Consider the following 24,234-nt stretch of genomic DNA (forward strand, 5'->3'; position numbering starts at 1 on the left):
GAAGTATCCTGCATTTGGAAGGCTCTAGATTCCAGTACCCTGCTGTGCTCAGTAACTGCCTGGGAGTGGCTTGGGAGAAGCGTGGCCTGGCACAAATGCTGCAGTGAATCCAAAAATGTGGCCATTCGGAGGCCGGCAGTGAGTGATGCTCCCTACAGCAGGTTTCCTTCAAGGAAGTAGCAGACCGCGGCCATGACACTCATGCCATTACATGGTGTTCTACATTCGGGTATATTCGTTATGTGTGTTACTCCAAGTGGAAGGAGAACCACTGCCGGTGGACACCCATACCCTGACAGTTGTCGCAAAACCAAATGCCTTCCAAGCCCAGGCAGAGAACAGAGGTGAATGAATCACCGGAGCTGACCCAGGGAACGAAGGAATGCAAAGCGGTAGCCCCCACGTGTCAGCTCCATCTGAAAGTTTCTGAATGGAAACGTCAACCTTCCAGTCCTAGATTTTTTAATTCTCCAAAAGAAGTCAGAAATCTGAAATTTTTCAATGAAGTCTTATGAATTTTAAGTGTGACTAACAAATCCAATTTCAAAAAAACACACAGACCTTCTCTTCAACAAATGGTATCGGGAAAATTGGATGGCGACGGGCAGAAAAATGAAGCGGGACCGCTTTCTCACACCATACACAGAAATAAATTCAAAATGGATGAAAGACCTAAATGCGAGACAGGAAACTATCAAAATCCTAGAGGAGAACACGGACAGCAACCTCTTTGAACTTGGCCAGAGCAACTTACTGGACCCACCGCTGAAGGCAGGGGTAATAAAAGCAAACATGAAGTATTGGGACTTCATCAAGATAAAAAGCTTCTGCACAGCGAAGGAAAAACGTCAACAAAACTAAAAAGCAGCCTGCAGAATGGAAGAATATATTTGCAAACGGCAGAGCTGATAAAGGGTTAGTATCCAAAATCTATAAAGAACTTATTCAACTCAACTTGCAAAACACAAAAAACGCCAGTTAATAAATGGGCAGAAGACATGAATAGACACTTATTCCAAAGAAGACATCCAGATGGCTAACAGACGCATGAAAGGAAACACACGAAAGACACAATGAAGGGGCACATGCCCCCCAATGTTTATAGCGGCATTATCAACAATACCCGAACTACGGAGAGAGCCCAAATGTCCATCAACTGATGAATGGATAAAGAAGGTGTGTGTATATGTATATATACCATATGATTTCACTCATTTGCAGGATTTAAGAAACAAAACAGATGAACTTATGGGAAAGAGGGGAAAAAAGAGAAGAGAGGGAAGCAAATCACAAGACACTCTTAACTACAGAAAACAAACTGAGGGTTGATGGAGGGGCAGTGGGCAGGGGCTTGGGCTAGATGAGTGATGGGTATTAAAGAGGGCACTTGTGATGAGCACTGAATGTTGTATGTAGTGACGAATCACTGAATTCTACTTCTGAAACCAATGCTGCACTGTATGTTAGCTAACTAAAATTTAAATTTAAAAAAAAGGAAAAAAAATAAAGTTGCTTGTAATAGGAAAAAAAGTGCATTGGAAGCCACATTGTGCTATTTAAATGTAAATGAATGATCAAGGCTGATTCTGTGTTCCTGTACATTAAAACAAGTTGTGTCGGTTTAAGAAAAAATACAGGGTGGCAACTAGACATGTCTATAGGCCATAAATAGGCTACTAGTTACTGTTTTATAACATCCTATTTATAGCAATGCAGAGTAATGTACAATAAAACAAAAACAAAAACAAAAGTGGGACGCCTGGGTGGCTCAGTCAGTTGAGCATCTGACTTGATTTCAGCTCAGGTGATGATCTCACAGTTCATGGGATCCAGACCCACAGCTGGCTCCACAGTCAGAGCAGAGCTTGCGTGGGATTCTCCTCTTCCCTCTCTCTCTGCCCCTGCCCCACTTGAGTTTGCTCTCTCTCTCTCTCTCTCAAAATAAATAAATGAACAAAAAAAAAAACAAACACAAATTTCTTGTCATTCATATTTGAGCTTCATCTAAAGAAAAACTACAACGAGGTCCAGTCAATGTTAATTTTTCCCTTTGACATTATGGAATTGTGACTGGCAACCAATGTCTTCTCATGTACAACTCTGTATTTTTTTTTTTCTCTTAAAAACAAGCGTGGGGGCGTCCAGGTGGCTCAGTTGGTTAAGCGTCTGACTTCAGCTCAGGTCATGATCTCTTGCTCTGTGAGTTCAAGTCCCCCCGTAGGTTTCCGTGCTGACAGCTCAGAGCCCGGAGCCTGCTTCAGATTCTACGTCTCCCTCTCTCTCTGCCCCTCCCCTGCTCACACTCTGTCTCTCTCTTTCTCTCAGAAATAAATATTTTTTAAAAAATGTCTGCAGGGGCGCCTGGGTAGCTCAGTCAGTTACACCTCCGATTCAGCGCAGGTCATGATCTTGTGGTTTGTGGGTCTGAGTCCTGAGACCGGCTCTGTGCTGACAGCTTGGAACCTGGAGCCTGCTTGGGATTGTCTCCCTCTCTGTGCCCTTCCCCCACTTGTACTTTGTCTCCCTCTCTCTCTCAAAAATAAATAAACATTAAAAAAAAATTTAAAAATGTTTGCAGGTTCATAGTATAACTTAAAAATCTAATTCAAAGTATCTAATTTTATTGTTACTCTTTCTAAGGCATTTTCTTAGATATACCTAGCTTTAATTTATTATTTTTTAAAGTCATGTCCAATTCTTACAAGCCTTTTAAAAATTAGATCTGCATTAGCTATTATTTTGAAGTGTAAGATTTAAATACTTTAATGATGACCCATGATAAGCACTTAATTGAGTGTTTATTCGTAACAAAATGTATTGATTGGTGATTGGTCTTCAGTGTTAAAGTTTAAAGAGACTGAAACTTTTTACATTTCTTTTTTGTATAAAAAAAAAAAAAGAAACTCACAAATCTTCCTTCAAATCGCACAGCCTTCCTTCATTTATTTTTAATAAACATATCCAAACCCTATGGCTCAAATGAAGGATAAAGGCCCCCCTGGGACTTATCCCCCCATGATTTTCTCTGAGCTCCAATTCACTTTCTTTGATGTGGAACTTACTTCCATACCTCTCCCCATCTTAACATCCCTAACACAAATGTTAAAAGTAGGATTAACCTGCTTCTCTTACGGATTCAAAGCACCTAAATTTTCCTTATCTTTCCAGTCTTGGCAAACGTACAATAAGACTACACATTTTATAGATCTGGTTTCAAAAGATTTAAAATTATTCCACATTATGGTTTCTCATAAGATACACATAAGCTAAGCAGATCTTCCAATTTTAACAGGTTTTATTGTACCATATTATTTTTAGAAGTAGATTCAATAATATCATCACCCAACTCGTCAAAAAGAGTCCGTGAGAGCAAATACAAATTTTCAAAATTCGACTTTTATATGAAAGCCTGACTTTTGCCGTTAGCATATTCTGTAGTCCATGGCTTTCCTTAAAGAGACTCATTTTGTTCACTTCGGAGACAATATCTACCCAATATTCAAAACTCACTATGTATAGTTTTTCTTCTAGTTTGTCGTTCAAGTAAAGATGGTGTTTTATGACAAAAAAAAATCTAATTGGATTAACAACTCAGTGGCATATGTGTTTTGCCTTAAGACAAACATCATACTTTTGGTATGCAGCAGATATATTTTATGCTTACTTCCTATTTTGTCACACCGAACATTAAAAAGATGTGTCATTAAGAGTTGATATTACCAAAATTTCTTATTTTTATTACTTCATGAAGGGCATTCTTTAGTGAAACTGCCTCTTTTTTCTACCTTACTAGGACTACATCGCTTTGTGCTCAGTTGCTAGAAGTTTTACTCACCATTGATTTTTCATATACAAATGTCAACACAGTGAAAAAGGCAAACAATACCTTACTATTACTATGAAAACAACAATTATTACTTTATCGTTCTCCTACAGGAGTTTCAGAGACCCCAGAGTTTCATTGACTACATTTTGAGAACCATTAATGTAGAGAATAATTTTATTTTATGTTATTAATTTTATAAGGATGATTTAAGCATATTAAATTTATATGAGGGGCCATACCTTATTTCATCGTACATTTTGTTATTCTCCATTAAAAATATATCTAAGATTTTAAGATGCATCATTTGATTTAAACCCTGTAAAAGGTGTGATGGTAGTCCACGTTTGTTAACACAGTGTAGTAAAATCCACACTTAGTATAGGTACCATTTATCCAAAAGTTGGATTCCTTCCTACTAGGAGCACAGGGATGTAGTTAAAAATAAACAACAGCAGATACAAAGTCATACCTGCTCATTCAGAACAAATGCTTGGAGCTGGCCCAGTGAAACATCATTCCAAAGCCAACAGAGTGAATTGTGTGTAACTAAGACTATTGACTTAAGAGTCTTATATGTGGTTTTTCCTTGGCAATGTGAGAATTTCATTTTGTTTGTTGCAAATAGCAAAAAAGGATTTCTTTAAGAAATGTTTAGAAATGACTACAATTAAATGTGCCTGCTAACAGCATCAATGATAATACCAAATATAATATAGCATGAAGATAAACAATGAAGCCAAATGACCTGGGATCAAGTCCTACCACTTACTACCCATGAAAGATAGGGCATCTGTGAAATGGGGCTAGTAATAATGTTTCCCCATATTATTACCAATGAACATTATTATTAATAATAAAATAGTTTTTGAAAGACACCGTGCATTAATATATGTAAAGTTCTCAAAAAAGTGCCTGGAATAATAAGTAATAAATATATTTATTTCATTTATTTCATTTCATTTGTACCAGTAAAAATTGTGAAAGACTTTGGAATAGGCAAAAATAAGATTACTAGGTATCCTGTCCAGTCCACCCCTTTGGGTTATCTCAGCTTTTAATTATCATTGAGCTATTTTCCAACTTTAGAAGTTGTAGAAACCTAACCTTAAGGCAAAAGATTCTTGTGAGTTGGAAAACAATTGATTATTGCCCTGTAGTTATTGACTGATTTTACAACTCTGCATAAACTCACTACAGCATTCCTGATTATTTATGGATGCGCACACTTTTAGAATTTTCTTTGAGTGAATCGGAATGTCTTCCTGGTGCCCTCATTAATTAATGAATTATAAAATCTTTGATGAGTGTTCATTTTATGCTTGTATGAGCATCATGATTTTAGCATTTTAAAAAATTATTTTTTACTTCATTATTATTGCACAGATATCTGACATTAATTAAAGGGGAAAACGCACTATGAGGAGAATTAATGTAATTTTGGAATATAGTGGGAGCAGGTGGCATCGTTTATTGGAGACAGCGTTGGTAATCCTCAGAGAGCATCATATTAATGGCACTGAGTTATTAAATCAAAGGTAATCAGGTTAGACTTTTCATGATTGAAAAGGGTAGGGAAGTGAATATAGTTTTTTTTAAGTTACTTTTTTAGTTGACAGTGTTTAAATATTTTATTTTCGGCTTAGTTATCCTGAGTATTTACTTAGGTGGAAAATCTCATTTCATGACAAAACTACGTATATAAAATGCTATCTACAAAACTCTAAAAGCTTTTTTCTCTCTGGTCCTGTCACTGTAATTTAACTTGATTTCCTGGCTGTTCTGTCCAAGGTAATAATTCTGGAACTGGAGGCAGCAAATCAGTTGTTTCTATTCTATTCCATTCCACCCTCTTCCTTAGACAGACTAAAAATTCACTGAATTCTCTGAATATTGAATTTCTGTTCCATTACATGATGGCATCTCATTTTTGCATTAACAAAATGGCATTTATTTCATACACAATTTATAACTGAATTGTTAAGAATGTTTATGTAAATCTGCTTTAAATAAAGCTCTTTTATTTTTCCCTTTATATGGCCCTACATTTAACAATACTAATACAATAAAACCAGAAAGTTAAGACTCAGTAATTTGGATGTCTTAATAATTTTGGCGGAAAGGACTAAATTGGAACTGACTTTTGTACATCTGCTCATTTAAGAAAATGATTTATTGAGTATATTTAGTATAAAATAGTTAAAAATATCTATGTTTTATTTATCAAAGTGAGGAAAATATTTCAAGGGCTTTACATATTCGTTTCTACGTAATTTTTGTGATAATAACAGATAATTATTATTTACTAATTTAAGATACCCACTTATACGATGGTTTGTGGTTCTGATATACACTAAATATTCTCAGTTGCTTTTTGTAACAATATCCCATAATTTAAAGTAATCTTCCTGACAAATAAGCAAGAGTTTGGGTATTTCTTTTCATGTGTACAATATAAAAATGTTTTTATCCTAAAATATCTGAGTGCCACTTTACTTGTGCAAATGTATTAAACACATTCTATTGTCTGTTTTATAGCAAGGACTCAATAACCAACAACGTAAATTGGTGCAGTCACTCTGGAAAACAGCGTGGAGCTTCCTCAAAAAGTTAAAGATAGAACTACCCTGCAACCCAGCAATGGCACTACTAGGTATTTATCCAAACAATACAAAAATACTGATTTCCAAAGGGCGTATGCACCCCGATCTTTATAGCAGCACTATCTACAATAGCTAAATTATAAAAAGACCTCACATGTCCATGGACTGATGAATGGATAAAAAAGATGTGTACATATGTATGGAATATTACTCAGCCATCAAAAAGAATGATATCTTGCCATTTGCAATGACATGGATGGAGCTAGAGCATACCATGTTAAGCAAAATAAATCAGCCAGAGAAAGACAAGTACCAGATGATTTCACACATATGAACAAAACAGATGAACATATGGAAACGTGGAGGAAAAAAGAGAGAGAGGAGAAACAAACCACAAGAGACTCTTAGGGTTGATGGAGGGAGATTGGTGGGGGATGGTCTAGATGGGGGATAGATACTAAGGAGGGCACTTATTGTGATGAGCACTGGGTGTTGTATATAAGTGATGAATCACTGAATTCTACTTCTGAAACCAATATGGCACTATATGTTAGCCATCTAGAATTTAAATTAAAATTTTAAGAAGAAAAAAAATAAACCAACTTTCCTTTGCTGCCACTGTTTTATTCCAAGAAGCAACTCAAGTCTGCCCTCCCAGCCCTATGGAAAGATTCTGCACCAACATGGCAGAATCAGGTGGAAAGCAAAGTGGGAAGTTTTGCTGATCCATTTCACCATCTTTCACAGAGCCGGAAAACTTTAATACAGATTTATACCCTCCTTCCAAGTTTCCGACATGCAATTATGTAAGTAGAAGTAAAACTAAAACCTTCTGAGGAACTAGTGTTTAATCAGCATAAAATTCAGTATTTCCCAAGTGACCAGTAATTGCATAGCACTTCCGGAAAGTAGATGAACTCCCTTCGTTTGGGTGTGAAGTGATGATCTCTAGTCTTGCATCGCTTGGACTGGCCAAAAGATTCTATGGATCAGTCAAACTCAATCACTCCTACTTACCACCGATAAAAGAATGGGGAGAGAGAGACAGAGAATGAGGGAAAACAATCCTGATTTGGATGAGACGCTAATGAGATAATGCGGAGTTTTCATTGAATTATAAAATCATCCCCCAAACAAAAGCTTGGTTTATCACTCACTAATCACAAATTATGCAAGTTTGCTGCCAGCTACGCTTTCTTAACCATGTGGGGAACTCTTAGAGGCAACGGTGATCTACTTGGAGAAGTACAGCAAGAGACAGAAGCATTGCCCAGGCAGCCCTGGATACAGGAAGCCCTAAATCTATGAACTGGAATTAGAGTAAATGAGAGAAGCCTGTGCTATTTCCGCAAGCTCTTCTGTGGCTTTGAGTCACTGACCTCATTCAGACATTCCTTCATTCATATCATCTTTAGGCACTGGATTTATTTAAATTCGATCAGCTTTTGTATTTTTTTTATGGGTAAGAAAATAATGCCTACTTCTTTTCAGTTTTACTAGAAAAGAGGATGTTGTTTTCATGGTACAAATAATATATGGAACCATTAGGAAAGAATGAGTTGACTTTCAAAATGTAAATTAAAAAATTATTTCAAGCCTAGGAGGAAGAGAATTCTTTTTGGTCCAATATGCCAATTACTTCCAGTAATATCCTTGCCCTATATTTATAACTAAAACAGATCTCCTAAGCATAATGGACCTCCATGAAATAACATCTGCCCTGAAATCTCCTTGGGTAATTTGGCTAAAGTCCATATACTCATAATTTAGCTGTAACATAATTTTACAAATTAAAATAGTAACACTAATGATCGTATTTGGTTCTTACATAAAGTTTATATTTTAACATAAAATCTATTCCTTATGTTTCTGTTTCAAATACACAGATATTCGGTGAGTGAAATACGTTCTTCTGAGACGTTTTGGGTTTTGATTACTGTAAAGTATCGTTAAGATTGTTGTCATTAATTTTGTACATTGAGGTTTGTCTCCTTCGGCCCCAGTTGCTAAAGTCATGATAATAGGAAATTCAAACAGCATTAAGTAGATATTTGTATGTGATGTTAGCTCTGGCATGCTGCCTTCTGACTTTTTTACAGGTCAAGTCTCAGAAATCTCATTCTGCCCCTGCAAACTGCTTTATTCATGACTTTGAAAATGCCAAGATCAAAAGGGGGTGCATGCGATTCAATTCAATTTGTTCAAGTGGACAGAAAAGATGTTCTTTTATTCACATGACAAGGACATTTGATCCAGAGAGTCTGTATTACTTCATTCTTGAAGAAGGGCACAGGCCTTGCTTTATGAATCTGTTTTGAAAATTTCTTTGTTGATCGGTTTATTAACAGTCTGATCCAAATAACAGTCTAAAAATGAGGCAATTAGCAAGTCTTTTGTCCAAAAAAGAAAACACGATGCATTTCATGATCAACAGCCAATGAGCATAAAGAACCATCTCTGGGATTCTGTTTCCCTGAAAGCCTTGAACAGGGTCAAGGAGATGCCATGTAAGCTCTGGGAATTGAGGGGAAAGGGTAGTTCACAAAGTGCCAATAAATGTATCTGGTTTATTTATCAATCCTCATTACCATTTCTGGGGAACCAAATAAAGGAGACTGTAAATTCATCTATAAAAGAATTTCCTAGATAATACCTATGCTGCTGGCATTTTACCAAAACTAGGGCAAATCTTAGTCTTTCTTTGCTCACGAATGAACTGTTTGTTTTATTGGTATTCACCAGTGTTTGGTCGTATGATGAGGGGATGTGATAAAGAGACGAATGGGAGGGAGGGAGGGGATCGAAACCACAAAGTAAATGAAAATTTAAATGGAAGGACATGGAAGGGCATCATTCCATTAGAGTGGGATATTTAGGGGAATAAGGGATTGGATACAAATATAGGGCCCCAGGGAAGATACACATGCTTCATTTCAACTTGCCTGAACTTTGGCACCTTACTGTCTCCCTGATGAGCACCTGGCCTTTCAGCCCCACTGAGTAGAGGGATCCAGGAGGTGGGGTCACGGCTTTCACCCTTGTTTGCAAGTCAGTATCACCTAGAGAACTTTGAGACTGTGTTTCTGACTGGGGTCTCCTCGCTTAACCCATTAAGTCTGGATCTTTGTGGGTGGGCCCCAAACGCTCCTAAGTGTGAAGCTAGAGTTAAGAACCACTGGTTTCTGGGGAAATACGGAATTCGCAGGTTGGAATGGTAAATTTAGGACAGATAACAATTCAGGAAATGGAAGCATGAATGCATTTTCTCTCAGAGCTCATCTGACATGTCCCAAATTCTGGATACCACTTTTTCTCTGTGGTATTTTCTGGTGAAAAGAAGAACCACATTTGTACATTTTGCTGTTCCACGATCTCTTCTTCTTTTGCTAATCAGATCCAGGACATCAAAGCAATAAAAACAATCCCTTCCCTCTCGTGACAGTGGCAATTGTCTTCATTTGCAACCCCTTTTCTAAGAAAGTGGGCTAGAGTGGTATTGTTTTTAAATTTTTTTAACGTTTATTTTTGAGAGACAGACCATGAGTGGGGGAGGGGCAGAGAGAGAGGGAGACACAGAACCCGAAGCAGGATCCAGTCTCTGAGCTGTCAGCACAGAACATGACGCGGGGCTCAAACTCAGGAACCCTGAGATCACGTCATGACCTGAGCTGAAGTAAGTTGCTTAAACGACTGAGTCACCCAGGCACCCCTTCAGTGGTATTTTTTAAATGAAAATATGGAACTTCAGTGAACTTGACCTGATTGATACTTGCTCTGGAGCTACAGATTCTATGAGATTTGATTAACTAATACTTCCTGCTGACTTGCTGATCTCATCTTTAGAAATAGGAACCTGGGTTTCAAGGTAAGTACATGCAATGGTAGAAACGCTCTGACGGCTGTGTAAGGAAAGATGCCATAAAGCAGAAGCCTGTTGGCACAGCTCCGGGGTAATGGAACTCCTCTTAAGGCAAAGGGGTTGGCAATTAATGATCAATGGTGGTAGAAGATATCAAAGAACACTCTTTGATTCCCTCAATCCTCTCTGTGTCAAGAGACACTCTGTTGCAAAAAACATGGCTTCTGTCTACTCTACCTGTTCCTCACCAGTCAAACACACACCCTGGCAGCCTCAAAAGAATCAGGTACATAGAACTCGCATTGATGGTGGTGACTGAGCCAAAGTATAGTATTTCCAAGGAACATATCAACTAAATCCTACGGAAAGTATCTCTCAAACTCATCTATACCATTTGTGACCAACCTAAAAACCTTTTATATGGCTTTTCATTAGCCTCCCAGTTCAAATTCAAAGACAGTTGCAGGAGGACTCCAAACCTTAAAGGAACTTATCTCAGTGATAACTAATTTTAAAGTTGGGGTGAGGTCTTTATGGCATTAAAATGATTTTATGGTAAGAGGACACAAGACTATTTGAATCCTGCTCCAAACCAGATGTAATTATCTTCACAAGGTTGTCCATGGGGCTCCACACAGAATGTCTACAAAAGAAATGGAAGGAACACTTTTTATTGTCCTGGCTCAATGTAGATATCAGGAAGGCTGCAATGGAGAACATGACCTAGGCTAGTAACTTCCATCTGAGTTCAAATTTGAATCTCAGCTCTCATCAAGCTTTAGAAGATCACGTCTACTTTAGAAGAAAAAAAAATAGAAGTGCACCTGAAACTAAAGTAACATCTCATGTCAACTATACTTCAATAAAAATAAGTAACTACACACATACATACATACATATATACAGACAAGGAGGAAAAAAGAGAAGAAAAAAGAAAGGAATAGAAAAAGAAAAAGGTTAAGAAACAACCCGTGTCAATTTATCTGGGTTGCAGGGAGAAAAGAAAGGTATACCAGGTAGTGACTTTATTTATTAAATTTTCTTTAGTTTGAATTAATTGTAGGCTCCATACAGTTATAAGAAATAAAAATAATGTCAGGACATTGACATTGTTAGAATCCACCATTATACTCTACGTGTGTGTGTGTGTGTGTGTGTGTGTGTGTGTGTGTTTAGCTCTGTACAAACTATCACATCTGTAGGTTCATATATCCACCACTAAGATCCTTCATTTTGCCCTTTTATAACACAGCCCCCTCTCACCTCCCAAATCCACGGTAACCACTTATATGCTCTCTACTCCTAAAATTCAAGAATGTTCCATAAATGCCTTTGTACAACATGTAACCCTTTGGGATTGGCTTTTTGCAGATAGCATAAGTGTCTTGAAATTCATCCAAGTTGTTGCACATATCAATAATTTGTCCCCTTATGTTGCTGAACAGTATTCCGTGGGAGGTATGTACCGCATTTGTTAAACCACTCCTTGCAGAAGGGCATCCAAAATGAATCTCCATTTTGGCTATGGCCTATAAAGCTGCTTTGAACAATTGTTTACAAGTTTTTGTGCGAGCACACTTTTCATTTATCTGGAATAGATGCCCAAGAGTACAGTTGCTGGGCCATGTGGAACTTGCATGGTTAGTTTTTTAAGAAACTCCCAACCTGTTTTCCAGAGTGGATGTACAATTTTATACATCCATAGAATGGTCCAATTTCTTCACATCCTCGCACCCATTTGGTGTTTTCTGTTTTAGTCATTCTGATACACAGCGATATCTCATTGTAGTTTTAATTTGAATTCTCCTGATGGTTAAGGATGTTGAACATCTTCTTATGTACATATGTCCCATCTGTATATTCTCTTTGGTGAGACATCTGTCCGGGATCCATTCTCTAATTGGATTCCTTGTGTGTTTTGACCGTTGAGTTTTGAGAGTTCTTTACATAGTCTAGATTTTAGCTCTTTACCAGATATGCGGTCTGCAAATATTTCCTTCCAATCTTTAGTTTAGCTTTTAATCACTTAACAGGACTTTCCACGGGGCACAAGCTTTTCATTTTGGTGATGTACAATTTATTAATCTTTTGACTTATAGAATCATGCTTCTGCTGTCAAGTTTAAGATCCAAGGCTTTTGACTAGTCCTAGATCCCAAGGCTTTCCCCCAATTTTTTTTCTAAAAGTGTTATAGTTTTATGTTTTACATTGAAATCCATCTTCCATTCTGAGTTGATTTTTGCAGAAGGTTCCCCTGTGCTTATTTAGGTTTATCTATTGTTCTCCAGCAGCGATTGTGCTCACATGGCTCCACAGCAAACGCTTACCAACTTCTCCCTGTTGGAAATAAAATAGGATACAAAAAACATCAAGGGGACTTGAATATCATTCTCTGGCGTAAATATCCTACTAATGTTTTTATTATTATTATTAGCCACTGCATTCACATATAAGTATAACTAAGCAATTACAGTTCCTCTCTTCCTTGGACATAAACAGCATTAGTGAATTATCAAGAAATTCCATTTCACATATGGATCACTTCCTAACACAAGCCCCTGCTCCTATATATCTACTGAGTCTTATTCACTTCCTAACACATATAATCACTTCCTAACACAAACCCCTGTCCCCGTGTATCCACTGAGTCCTGTTAGAAGGCAGCTCAATCCCTTAGTGTCTCCAGACACTATGACTTGTGATGGATATTCCTATTCAGTTCTAGTTTTTATTTATTACTGTGCCCAGCTATGTTGTATAAACTAGATTACCAGATATATTATCTGCTTAGCAGTGTAACTAAAATAATATGAATTTAGCAACACCAAATTCCCTAACTTGAATAATTTTGAATAAGTAAGTGATTAGGTAGCTAGAAAATCTGAAAGTCAATTTAACTTGAGTGAAGCATGATACAAGGTCTCAAACAGTACAGAAGCCAATCTTACACTCTGTTTCTCTTTTTCATTTTTTTACATTAAATCTGCTGGAAGCAATTTGATGAGCCTGGCTTGCTTCCCATGCTCACCCTCTAGAATAATCCCTATTAATAATGCATGGGGTTCAATGACTGGCCAGACTCAGGATGTGTATTGAGATTGTCAGAGCCACTAGAACAACAATGGGATCAGAGAGAGAGAACTCTTGAATTAAAAGGTCATTGCGTAAGCACAAATACAAAGTGGTTTCTTTCTAACATGGATGAGAGGTCAAAACTAGCTCCCTTGTCCCACTTCCTTCCAAGAGAGTCTCATTCAAGTGTATGTCTGTGTCTGGTTACTTCTTGAGAACTTACACTCCAGCCATCTTCCATTGGGAGTATTTTAGCTTTAGCTTCCCGGATATCGGGGGCTTGCGAGTATAGGGGTGGGGTGAAATCTGCTTGCCTCTGACGGAGAAACATTCTATATTCTTGCAAAATGTAAAAATGTATACTTATGGCACCTGAAGTCCTCAAATTGTCTTTGACTTCCCTTCCTTTTCCTTGGTGTCAGTACTGTGTATTCAAAACGATTTACTGTCTACTTCCCTTTGGACCCTGACTTTGTGGCATCCTGACATGAGTACCTTAAGTTTATAAGAGGAAACTCTCCAAGTAAAGTTCACAGCCAATAATACATCCCTAGTCATATATCGCTCCCCCCCAATCTCACCTATACTCAGAATTTGATTTCTTTCCTGGGACTCGCATAAATCATGACTTATTTAATTGTAGCAAAAACATTCTCTTCTATGGTATTTTTCTTGCACCAGATGGATATGTCTCTATTTCCTCCAGGGTTCCATTTCTATCTCCTTCTGTTATTACCATCTCCTTTCAAGCAGATCTTAGCTGAGTTTTTTTTAAAGTTCAACCTGCTTCTTCAATTAAATCCAATGTCTCTTCTACATTTGTGGGCTAAATATTCATTAGACCAAAGTGCCCTCTTCTTTCTTTTTCTTTCTTTTTCCCACAGTTCTACTTCTCTTGCAAAACAAAACTGAAGTGTTTTTGTTTGGTTTGGTTTGTTTTTGTTTGTCAGCTTCTGTCACCACAGTGTTCTGGATATTCCCTTCACAAAGTCTAAGGGGTAATTCTGTCTTCACATAGTAGGCAGTCAATGTTAGTTAGTACAACAGACAGGCCCTGAAATCTCAATGACTTGCCACCACGAATTTACTCAATGAAAGTTCACTGGTTGATTGTTCGGATGATAATCAGAGGTTGGGTGAGCGGCCATCAGCCACACTGTAGCAGTGTCACCTGTACCACATGGCCTCCAAGTCACCACGGCAGGAGAGAAAAAGGCTCGAAGACTTCATGGGATGGTTTTGAGGACCAAGCTTGTAAGTGGCTTACGTGACTTTCCTCCACATCTTACTGGCTAGAAGTTAATTATATGGCCTTAGTCTAACTTCAGAGGAGTCCACGATACACGAATGGACACATTCATGAATAGATAGGAAGTATGATAAGCATTAATGGTCTCTGCTAATATTCTACATTCTTAATTCTCTTCATGCTCATGTCTGGTTTTTCTTTCCCCCCATCTCAGAACAATACTGGGTTAACACTTGCAGTGCGGCTGTTGTGAACGGAGATGTGCTGTGAGTATAAAATACATACTGTGTTTCCAAAACAGTACCAAAAAATACCTCAAATTTTATATTGATTACATGTTGAAATGGTAACATTTTGGATATATTCGCTTCATTAAAATATAATACTAAATTAACTCTTCCTGTTACTTTTCTTTTCATGCAACCACTAGAAAATTTTTAATTTTTTTAAATTTTTTAAGGTTTGAAATTTTTGTGGCTACTATTGTATTTTTATTGGATGACCCTGCTCCAGAGATGTGCTGTTCCAGACACTGGCTTTTTTAAAAGTTGTGTTTAAGTATATGGTTTCGTAATGATTTCCTTGAGATGTTCTACCTCTAAATCCAAGAGAATGACATACCTTCTCTTACTAAATATCCGCATTTTTATTTAGTCATTCATTGGTGATTTCCTCCCCTTCACTGTATATAAATCTGCTGTCTGGATTCCTGAAATCTGTAACCAAGATAAAGACTTATCCAATAAAAACACAACACCCAACTCAAGAGCAAACTTACAACACTATGTGTTAGCTATGAGCTTGTCATGTACGACCTTTATTATATTGAGACACATTCCTTCTATATTCAGTTTGTTCAGAGTTTTTATCATGAAAAGACGTTGAGTTTTGTCAAATATTTTTTCTGCATCTATTGAGACTATCATATTATTTTTGTCTTCCATTCTATCAGTGTAGTGTACATATTGGTTGATTTGTGTATGTTGACCTATCTCGCATCCCTGATAAATCCCACTAAATCATGTTGTATACTTCTTTTAATGTAGTGTTGAATTTGCACCTTTGAGAATGACTGCACTTCTATTCATTAAGGGTGTTGGCCTGCAGTTTTCTCTTCTTATAATGTTCTTATCTGGCTTTCATAGCTGGCCTCATAAAATGAGCTTGGGAATGTTCTTGCCTCTGATTTTTTGCAAGACTTTGAGAAGGATTGGCATTAATTCTCTAACTGTTTGGTAGAATTCACCCATAAAGCCATCTGGTTCTGGGCTTTTCTCTGTTGGCAGATTTTCAGTGAGTGGTTGGCATCTCTGTTCTGCTCTGTTTGGGCACCTGTGCAAGCAAGAATGCATTCTGCCAAGATCTACAGACTCATTGCCATGAGCCGCACCCCACTTCTTTGTCTCTAGGTGATTCCCCCAGTGATTCCCAGGATGCAATGTTGAAGGGGGCCTCCCAAAAAAAAACATCCCAGATTCTCGGGAAGTTGAATGTCCACACTAGGCTCTTCTTTTCCCACTGGAGAAACTGTAGGCCAAGGAGGACCTCCTTGGTACCAGCCCGGCAAAGGGGTAATACAGACAAAGTGAAACCATTCCTCTTACCCTTCTAATGCAGTTTTCTGTCGGGATGGCCCAAGAGGATGCTTCAAATCCCTCTGTGTTTGGAATCTTCACAAAGGCATCAGGTCTGCGGATATATACTAAACTGCTATTCTCTACGGGACACCAAAATCACAAACCACCAATTTCACCATCTTGTTAATGTCACTCTTCTTTACCCATAAATCTTTATCTTGGAGGAGATGGCAAATGAATAAAGATATAAATATGTAAAGAAGATCATTTTAGCTTTTTATAAGCACTATGAAGCAAATAAAGGGAATTGTGTGCTATAGAATAACTTGTAGTGTGCAGGGTGGCTTTGAGTCAGATGGTCCATTAAAGCCTCCCAGAGAAGCTGATAGTTGAGCTAAAAGCAGAAAGATGTAAAGGACTCAGGCATCTAAGAAGCCAGGGATGTGCATTCTAGGCTGTGAGACTAGTATTGTATACTGAGTAGCCCCCAGGCAGGAAAGTACTCACAGATTTTGCAAAAGTGAAAGTTAACTGGGAGCCATTTGGTCAGCAAGAGCTTGGATCAGCAAACTTTTTCTGTAAAGGACCAGAAAGCAAATAATTTAAGTTTCATAGGCCGTATCTCTGTTGCAACTATTCAACTCACTGTTGTAGCATGAAGCAGCCATGGACAATATGTATATATTAAGTCAACAACAGCCATTCATTTGCTCAGAATTCTAAAATGTTAGCAAAGTTCAGTGGGGATGGTTTCTCTCCGTCCCACATGCTCTTGACTGGGATGGCTGCAGTGGACCTGGAAATTCTACGGAGGTTCGCTCTCAGGCCTGGTGGCTCAGCTGGGGCAGATGGAAGGATCAGGAACTGGGTTTCTCTTTCTCGCCCTTCCTAGTCTCTCAAACACCAAGGCCCTTTTCTCTCTCCACATGGACTTTCTCTGCCCTAGAGCAGCTGAACTTCTTTGATGGCTGGCTTTACATGGGGCAAAGCCCCCTGAAGCTGAGGCCTGGAACAGGTAGAACATCATTATTATCAATTTTATTGATCAGAACAAGTCATAAGGAGAGTCCAGATTCAAGCATAAGGAAAATAGATGCCATCTATTGATGAGAGAAATTGTTGATAGCCTTATTTGCAGACTAGCCTTGTTACACAGTAAGGAGTTTAGATGTTTTTTCTTTTCTTTTTGGGTTTTTTTTAAGTTTTTATTTTAATTCCAGTTAGTTAGCATACAGTGTAATATTAGCTTCAGGTGTATAATACAGTGATTCAACACTTCCATACGTCAACCAGGGATCATCACAAGTGACTTCTTAATCCCCATCACCTATTTAACCCATCCCCCCACTCTCCCCCACTCTGGTAACCATCAGTTTGTTCTCTATGGTTAAGAGTCTGTTTCTTGGGTTGTCTCTCTCTTTCTCTTTTTTCACCTTTGCTTCTTTGTTTTGTTTCATACATTCTACATATGAAGGAAACCGTATGGTATTTGTCTTTCTTTGACTGACTTCATTTAGCATAATATACTCTAGCTCCATCCATGTCATTGCAAATGGCAAGATTTCATTCTTTTTTATAGCTGAGTAATATTCCATGTATGTGTGTGTGTGTGTGTGTGTGTGTGTGTGTGTATATGCCATATCTTCTTTATCGATTCATCTACTAAGGGTCATTTGGACTTCTTCCATAACTTGACTGTTTTAAATAATGCTGCAATAAACATAGGCGTGTGTATATCTAAAAAAACTAGATTAACAGCTTTAATTATCTAAACATTAAAATGACAGTGTATCAGAAACCGAAATGTTAATTATCATGTGCATAAAAAAACCTATAAATGCAAGCATTAGTTGCATATAATATTAGCTCTCTCAATAATCGTTTTAAATAAACTTGGCTATGTAGTCATTCACCCATTTTAGATTCTCAATTTTTAATCAGATATTTTTATTGATATTGTATCATACAGTAAATGCTCTGTGTATTTACTTATTATATTCTTCTGTTGGAGGCTTAAGTATCAATTTGAATTTAGTCCACTTTTAATGGTACTATGAAATTTATTTATTTATTATTTTTGTTTATTTATTTATTATCCCCCCTTAAACAAAAACAAATGCCTCAGGGGACATTTACAGTGAACAATAAAGAGACTTAGTCTCTGTAGTAGGTGTATTTTCTAAAATAAAAATTAAAAGCATCAGACATCAAATCATTAGAAGAGTCATTACCGATAATGGAAATTATGCAATGGCCTTATTTCTCCGTCATTGAAAATAAAGTGAAGAAATATGCTCTAAGAGAATGACTTGAGAACAGTTTAAAAGTTGAAAGGAGCCAATCAGCTATGTTCCCTAGGTAGTAGAAGTAATAACACAATTTCTTTCCTGTCATAGTATCAAGAGAATAGAATAAATGTGTTTCAACCATCACCTGAAAGGGGAAATAGGAACAATTTAAAAACATTCTCATTAAGTTTAGCATGATTTCATTGTCCTTCAGCAAAACATATTTCCTATCGGGGAACTCTATTTCGCTGTTCTCTTGAAACAGGCTTGGGGACGGAGACATGAACAGCTTGAATAATTTCCTGCCAGCTATATGCTATTTTCTTCCTATTGCTTTTCAGGTTGTGTTAGAAAGGCAGACCTGGCTTTACCTAAAATTTAGAGGGCAGGTATTACGTTCATGAAATGACCCAGGATCGGCAATGAACAATTTTTAAGAGAACCTTATTAAACTTGCTGGTACAAGAAAGGATTCTTGTGTAATACAAATAAGGGGCATTTGATTTATTTACTTTGGACTTGGGGCAAGATAGAGAAACTCATGCCTGAGGTAGAAGGAATTAATTAAAAGTTTTTACAAAGAAAGAGAATGACAATAAGAGAAAAAGGTATGGCCAAAGGAGCTAGGAGGACAGTGTTTGAAGAAGAGCTTGCTATATACACCCTTTCTCTCCAATTCTTACCGAACCCTGGGATCTTGTACATTCCCTCTGAGAGGGCTGAAGGCAGAAACCAACAGAGTTATTTACACTCTCTGATTCACAAACAGCATCTCCCAGCATCCAGGTACAAACTTTGCTATCAGTTCCAAGGGAAAAAAAAGAGAGAGAGAAATGATCAAAATTTAAAAAGAAAGAAGGTAAAAATTTTTGGCATGGGGCGACTCAGTGCCTCTTTTGGTTAAGAGTCAGACTCTGGATTTTGGCTCAGGTCATGATCGTGAGTTTGAGCCCCACATTGGGCTCTCTGCTAACAGCTAGGAGCTGCTTGGGATTCTCTCTCCCTCTCTCTCTCTGCCTTTCTCCTGCTCATGTTCTCCCCCCACCCCCGCCTCTCCCTCTGTCTCAATATATAAATAAACTTAAAAAAACTTTTGGTATGTGGGGGCACCTGGGTGGCTCAGTTGGTTAAGTGCCCAACTTCAGCTCAGGTCATGTTCTTACGGTTTGGGAGTTTGGGCCCCGCATCAGGCTCTGTGCTGACAACTTGGAGCCTGGAGCTTGCTTCGGATTCTGTGTCTCCCTCTCTCTCTTGCCCCTCCCCTACTTATGCTCTGTCTCTGGTCTCTCTCTCTCTCTCTCTCTTTCAAAAATAAATAAGCATTACAAAAAATTTTGGCGTGGACTGTTACGCAATTTCACATAACGAACTGCCATTCTGGCAACCCAAAGGCCATAGCACTCATCTATACCAGAGATAACTGTGGGAGATTCCCATCAGAAGGTAGCACTTCCCAGGATGGATACATGAGGTCGGCCATCAGAGGTGATAATACCTCTACTACTCAAAGAGTAGTGCCTCTGCCCAACCTCCACGCAGCTGAGAGAGGAAGAAAATGGTGCTGGGGAAGCAATCAGAACTTGCTTGCTCATCGGTATATCCAACAGCAACATATATTGACCAGAAATAATTAAATGGTTACTTTAAAGAGTGGTTAAATGTATATCAGAGGACAATTGATGTGCTTCTAGGCATCTTAGCTGCATGATTTCCTTTGGGGAATTACTTCCCCCCTTCATTGTGTATTGTCTTGTTTGAGTGGTAAATCATGGTGGCCTCCCACAATGAAAACCAAAGGAGCCCCAAGGGTGTTGGCAGATCATAGCTGTCCCTACTTAATAGAGCCGTGGTACAGAAACATGACCTAAATGACAGCGGCTGGCCTCTCTTTCCAGCCACTTTGAAATGTGAGCACAAAGAATTAAATGTTGAAGAAATAAGGGGAGTTGATTCCTCCAGTGAAGGCATTAGACCCCTACTGTCATATGATCTATTTTTTTTAACAACAAATGCTATTGCTTTAAGTGTATTTATTTATTTTTAGAGAGTGAGGGAGAAAGAGAGCAGGAGAGGGGCAAAGAGGGAGGGACAGAGAAAATCCCAGGCAGGCTCTGTGCTGTCAGTTGCTAGTGCCCAATGCGGGGCTCAATCTCACCAACTGTGAGATCATGACCTGAGCCAAGATCAAGAGTCAGATGCTTAACATACTGAGACACTCAGGCACCCTTGTCAGAGGATTTCTATATTGACCTTCCTAAATTAACTCTTACTAGTTCCTGTTATTCCTGAACCATATTCTACTTTTCTTGCATTCCTGTGAGTTTCTATATATCCACCAATAAATTCACTTTATGCTCAAGAGAGATAGAGTTCCTTTCTCCTGCTTGCAATAACGCAATGTTCCCTGGGCCCTCCCCAGAATGTAGTTGCTTTTCTGGCCCTACACAATATATGCACTCTAATGTGCCCAGTCTCTGGGCTTTGCATTCCTTTCTCTATTGTTTGCCTACCTCTTTTGGCTTTTCTTCTTCACTAAGGGCAAGCCTTGATTTTCTCCAGGCTTCAAAAGGCCAAAGAGCAGCAAATTTGCATTGTTTCCCAGATTCCTTGGCAGGGTATAAAATTCTGTGTCACAGAGAGTGTTACATTAACAAACACTCCCTTATCCAACTTGGTATTCTGTCTCCCACACATCACCGTGGGCCAGCACCCTCAGGATCTAGTCCCGTACATATGTTCTGGCTCTTGCTGTCATAGTTGACTAGGTTCTGTAGCATTTTCAGGAAATGACCCTTCTCACCCTGTAGCAGAATACTCTCGAATACATGGGCCAAGTTACCTTGTGATAACCCCAGTTATTAGTTTGTCATGCAGGAGGGGGGCAGGGGAGGCAACAGTCTCTAGATCCTCAAGCAGGTCGGGGAGGCTTTAATTGACAGGAGTGGACCATTTCTGCCGACCCAGGAGATTTAGAGATACTTCGGGGTTTCAAGGTTCTGGTAATATCTTTTCAGGCGTCCTCATCCCAATTTTCAGGTTCTAGACCTTCTGAACCATAACTCTGGCCTCGGCAATGGCACACTCGCTAAAGATGAGAATTCAACCTTCTCCGAAGCTCTATTACTCTTATAATTATATCCTGGTCCGATGCTCCACTTTTTTGGGCCTTCACCTGTGGGATTCTTTTTATATGTTGCTAAATAGGCCCTTTGATATTCATGTGTTGCCCTTAAATTGTTGATTAATCAGCAGCAGCCTTTCATCGTCTTTGTCCAATGCATCAGTAATATTCTGATTCTGTTTCCATAATGGCGGCTTCCCCAAACCTCTCAAACCTATGAGATTTTGCGACAGCCAGTGCATTACCTTCCCCAGCATCTCTTTCCAGTTCATCACCAGGGAACGTTTAGCAATTGTTGTTTCAGAATGTCAGACACCATCATGGCCCTACCTACCAGTGTTGCCAGCTGGCCAGGGGTAATCCAGTTCTAAATTCCTCTTTTTGAATCTGCTTCCTTAGGACCACTCCTGGCATTAAATATGTGAGGCCAGCTTCCCCATAGTTATTCTCTGAGATAAAGATTTGCAAGCAGGGAGTTTATTGAGCAATGCTCACAGGAACAGCACCTATTAAGGAGGGAGGGAAGAATAATTGGGAGAGGATAAAGCTGGATGTAACGCAAAAAGGCCCCAGTAGTCCAGCGTGGATGATTCCAGAAGGGTTCCTCCAGCTAGGATGACCCTTCAGGGTCATCCAAGATTGAGGCCAGGGATGGGTCTCTGTGCCCCCATCTATCGGTCATGGATGGGGGCTGCCCCTGGGGCAAGGATATAGCCTTCGTGAAGCATCTTACTCGGGCCAACACTCCCAGCAGCCAGTGGTTCCGTACTGGTCTGGGAGCCATCACAGCATTAACTGCATTTGAACACATCACACGAAGAGAGAGCTGTGGCTTTGGAGTTTTACAAAAAAGGCTCAATTGGCATCTTGGCCTTATCAGTAACAAGATAAATTGGCAAGATATTTAACTTGTCTTAGTCTTGGTTGTCTGTTTTGTGGGAAAAAATCTACTTGGTATTCAACATTATTATGGCTATTCTCGCTTAACTATTCTTTCAGATGTATCGTAGATTTACCTTACTAAAACCCTATTAGTGCTAAAATTTCAAGTATTTTAAATGAAATAAAATAAATATATGGATTAATTTGGAAAAATCTTTTCTATTCTGGATTACTGAATTTCTTTATCTCTGTCTCTCCCTCTCTCTCTCTCTTAATTTTAGACAGAAAGAACACAGCAGGGGTGAGGAACAGAGGTAGAATCTCAGCAGGTTCCACACTCAGTGCAGAGCCTGACTGGGGGCTCGATCCCACGACCCTGGGATCAAGACCTGAGCTGACAACAAGAGTCGGCTACTTATCCTACTGATCCACCCAGGTGCCCCAGAAGTTAAAGTTTTCATTAACTTACATTGATTTTCTTCATGTTTAATAATAAAAGCCACTAATTTTTCTCAGAATTTAGCTTAATTTCCCTCGATAATGATATTGTCATCGGTTCGTATCATAGCAATCATATTGTCATTTTTGTTATTTATTTATCAAAAAGACTACTCGTTTGAATGTTTAATTTCCAAATGGCTAAGGCTTTTGAAATGTTTGAACTTTTACATTAATTTGAACTTCATCACACTTTTTCTAGGTTTATAAAATGTCTAAGTTTTTAAATATGTCAAGGTTTCTTATAATAGCAGAGTATGATTTATTTAAAAACTGAACATCTATTAAATAAAATATCTAAATTTTGTTATCAATTTCCTCTATGTCCATTTTCTCTAATCCATCAAGACTTTGGGCTTTAATTATTTCCACCACCTGTCTTATGATACTGTATTTATCACATACCAAAAAACGGGACTATTGATTTTCTATTGAGAATTATCTCTTTTATCTTTATAGAATGCAATCCCCTTGTCCTACTGAGTATCTTTTTAACCTTGTCAGCCACTGTCTACGTGCCTTTTATTTGTGGGTGGTAGATATTCACTACACATTCTTTCAACAACTGTGTTGTGTTATAATTTTTAAGTATTCTTTATTACAAAGAGCAAGAGATTTGTGGCTTTGTTTTATATTTAATACAAGTTAACATTTTTCAATTGAGGCCTTAACCCATATTGATTATGATAACTGATATTTATTGCTACGACTGCCAACTTTTTCATTTTTACCAGGGTTTTTTTTAGCATCTGTATTTCCTAATATTCCCTTTCACATAGTGATTTTCAAATATCATCCTACATATGGCAAAAGGCATCACTTTATTTATCTGACCTCTTATTTTTTACAGAGAATTTTAAGTAATGCCACATTATTCTTTAAGTAATCTATACATTTAGATTTTTCAACTTAGACTTTGAGATGAAGAAGAAGAAAAGTGAGCCTGGACTTACTGACTCCTCCTAGTGAAAATACAAACATTTTTGGGACACCTGGGTGGCTCAGTTGGTTGAGCATCCGACTCTTGATTTTGGCTCAGGTCATGATCTCATGATTCATGAGATTGGACCCGGCATCAGGCTCTGTGCTGACAGTGCAGAGCCTGCTTGGGTTTATCTCTCTCCCTCTCTGCCCCCCCTTCACTGGCACATTCTCTCTCCCTTCCTCTCAAAAATAAATAAATAAGCTTTAAAAAAAAATTTTAGGGGCTCCTGGGTAGCTCCGTCGGTTAAGTGTCTGACTTTGGCTCATGTCATGATCTC

Source organism: Panthera uncia (assembly GCF_023721935.1).
Source record: "Panthera uncia isolate 11264 chromosome C1 unlocalized genomic scaffold, Puncia_PCG_1.0 HiC_scaffold_3, whole genome shotgun sequence".
Taxonomy (NCBI): Eukaryota; Metazoa; Chordata; class Mammalia; order Carnivora; family Felidae; genus Panthera; species Panthera uncia.